Raw genomic sequence first — 3,867 nt, forward strand, 5'->3', positions numbered from 1 at the left:
TTGAATGTATGCGTGAGCCGAGATACGTGAGCTACACACTTCATTTCCCCTTCGAAACGAGATGTGTGATACACAGCGTTCCAAAGGGGAAATGAAGTGTGTAGCACATGTATCTCGGCTCACGCATACATTCAAAGCTATCAAATATTTTTATTCTATAGAAATATTTATTGCAATATATTTAGTAAAAAATGAAAGTCTGAATAGCATTAATGAATTTTTTTTCGTCTTGTTTCATTAGGAAAATATAAAATAAATGTTTGATATAAAAAAAATAAAAATATAATATAAATGATCAATTTCTCTGAGTACTTATTTGGATTGTTCATATTTCAATGCTAATGGGCTTGCTATCGAAAGGGCAAATCTACGGTGTTCAAATTCATTTTAAATTCAACACATTGCATGTAAATCTCTCTCTATCTCTACTTTAATCTGAAAAATTCTCAATCTTTGAACATTTGCTTGTTCTCAAATTTCTTTGTCCTCTTCGCCATCGCATTCAAATTCATGTACACATGCGCACTCGAAGTCTTAATAAGGATGCATCGAATTTCTTTCGGAACATTTTTATTTTTATGACCCACTCTCAAATAAACATTTAGAATTTTTTTTCCCAAGCATTTGTTCGGGTCCAAAGAGAAAAACATCTGTTGTAACTCAACTCATATTGCATGCTTCAAAATTCAAGTGCACATGTGAACTTGAGTTCTTTTTCACTTCTCATTCACTGTGAGCCTTTTTTATGACGGTCATAAAAGTACCGAAATGCATATTGCATATGCGTTATTTTTCTTTTCCGATTTTTAAATTTCATAATTCGTTACACTATTCCTCTCTTTCTTACTTTATACTTCTCTTTTAGTCTCGAGGATACAATTGCTGAATCTTTCGTCCAACCCTCTACCTAATTACTCCATCTAACAACCTTTTCTATTGGCCGATCTAATTAAGAGTAGGAGTACCGTTTTTATGTCAATTTTGATTCAAGTGTTAAGATTCTATTTTCTAAGTCAGATCGCTAGGGGACATTCGTAGCAATTCTAGTAAGCTAGTTTTATTTACGTATTCGCTAATCGCTTACTAGTATTACTAGTGAGTACACTAGTGCTGCTAGTAGCTGCTAGTTTTTCTAGTGTTTTGAAATTACCTAGACGTATCGTATGATACATAAAAGAAACAACAGTAATGCTTAAGTCGCTTGTAAACGAACCAAGTGAATAGCGGAGACGCACGATAACGAAGTGAGTGTATTGCGGCAACGGATAACAACGTTCGTTGTCGCTATTCACTCACTTCGTTTTCGTGCGTCTCCGCTATTCACTTGGTTCGTTTGCAAGCGACTTACGCATGCTACAATATATTTTACATGCCTCAATTCATTTGCTTTGGACTATAATACGCTAGTGCTTGCTAGTTGCTGCTAGTTCACTAGTTTTTCTAGTATGAATGTCCCCTAGTCAGATCGTCTTCAGTTCTCGAATAAAGTAGACCCACACTCTGAGAAAATACAGATAAGAGCAAAATGCCATTTCAACATGAACATATGTTTTACATGTTAAAACCGCATTTTAAATAGCAAACAAAATGTGTTGCAGTTAAATTGGCATTTGATATCTGAAATAAATATTTTAAACTTATTTTTAAAATTACAAAAGGTGTTTGAATCGTCGATTAACGCAAAATATTAGGCTCCAACACCGTCAATAAAAGAATTTTGTTAACATTTTATTTTACATGTATGAGTGCACAGTGATTTTCATTAATTTTTCAAAATTGTATAAAGCAACTTAACTAAGTGCGATTAAATGTGCAACGCCTGTGACAAAAACTGTTTGTGACAACGCCTGTGGCAAAAATCAAAGAAAAAAATTGATTAAATACGTGGTAAGTAAGTAAAATTTCATTTTTGTTCTTTTTTTCTTTCGTTTGATCCCTATCGAAAAAATTTCAGAGTTGGATCACGTTTTTCACCTCTCATAAAATTTTCTTAAGCAATTATTTATTGATGGTGCAATTGAATTTCCATTGGCATCAGAAATTTTGAAAAATGACTTTTATGTTGATGACGTTTTGTCTGGAGCAGATAGTCTTGATGAAGCTACAATTCTTTATTCCCAATTGATCAATCTTACGTAATCTGCTATGAATCTAAAACTTTTAGAGTATCGGCAAAAAATCGGATTTGTTGGTCAAATGGATGAAATGTTGGTGGAATTCGGAGTTAGAAACTTTGGTCGCAAAGTACCCAAAAGCGACCGATTTTGAAACGGACCATGTTACTTGGACATATGTGCACATTTTTCGAGTTTCGATTTTATGCCAGTTTTCATCAAAATATTGCATGAGTTCTGGCGATGCGAATCCTTCCAGTTGACCTTATAGTTGTAAATATTGTTCTTCGGACAGAGAATAAATCATGCACACAGGGAAATAATGTATAGATTATCAGTAAAAATGATTTTTTTTCCTAAATCTATACAAAAGTTAAGATATCTCAACAAAAATTTATTTTTTAAAAAAAGAAATATTTTTTGCAATGTAAATGAATTATGCGATAAACATCGATCAAGCAGTGCCAAGATACATCATCTTACACACTTTTCTCTCTTCACGCAAAAGAACAACAACAATTGTATGGCTACACTCGAACGGTGACTATTGAGAGCGCAACCACTACTCATGCAAACAACGCTGTTGTTTTTTCCGCACAGATTGGATTCTCCGCTTTGAAAATGTTAAATAGCTCAGTCATAACGGAAACATTTTCTGACGAAATGATAAAGAGCAATAATGTGCGATTCACCTTCACCATCCATACACATAACCGTTAACAAAGCCATATTTCGGTTGTTCACTTGATATGTCGCATCAACGAATATAATTTCAGGATACCATTCGAATATGTCTTTCATTTTTTTCACTTGAAAATATATAACTTCAACGATGTCATTATCAGCAACTATTCTGATCACAGCATCGTCTGATTTTTCCATTTCCAATATGAATAAGGACAAGTCATCCAATTCCTGAAGTGTTTGTGACAATCTCCGTAAACGTTCGTTGTGTAAGTCTTTCAAAATGATCTTGCCACCGGTGCGATTTGGATTGGTATTTACGGTATTTTGAATGAGCCGTTTGTTTGTTCGCGTTTCCAAAGTGTTGTCGATGTATTTCTGGAACTCGCCAATATTACGTCGTCTAACTCGAAGTAGATCACTGTATGAATCAGCTGATGGTTTGTGTCCAGTGTGTCGAGTCGTAATGACGGAAATTCGTAAGCACAGCATATCATCATCGTTTCGCACACAAATCACATTTACTTGGTAAATACATCCTTGTTTGTCTGCCGAACAGTTGCCGTTGACTTGTATTTGCCATGGTATTTGCACTTTAGAACAATCGATGAATATTTCATTCAGGCGTTTCACATCATCTTCTGTAATGCTCCCACGCCGATTTTCTTTCAATGGGCGACTCTCAAATACAACTAGTTGTTTGAAAACCGCATCTTCATGTCGCGTTTGTTTTGATTCAAATTCTTCATTCACACGGAATTCATTTGCCATCGGTAATAATGTACAAAACTATCTCTTTATTCGTTTTATTTTTGTAGATAATAGATTATGGTTTTAACAAAATTTAAGAATTTCACAAATCTGAACTGTACTTCATTACTTGATCATCAAACCGAACTGAATACTTGCAAAACATCAAACGCACGCGAAATGTCAAAATTGATTGAACGTCATACGAAAATATATTATCGAGCGCGTGATTCAAATATTACTTTTCCGCACACACAGATGTTTACTTTAAATGTGTAGTTTTTTGTTCTCTCATTTCACTCTGATATTTGTATTTTTT

Source organism: Contarinia nasturtii, unplaced genomic scaffold (assembly GCF_009176525.2).
Source record: "Contarinia nasturtii isolate CC-2019 unplaced genomic scaffold, AAFC_CNas_1.1 Cnas_scaffold_745, whole genome shotgun sequence".
NCBI lineage: Eukaryota > Metazoa > Arthropoda > Insecta > Diptera > Cecidomyiidae > Contarinia > Contarinia nasturtii.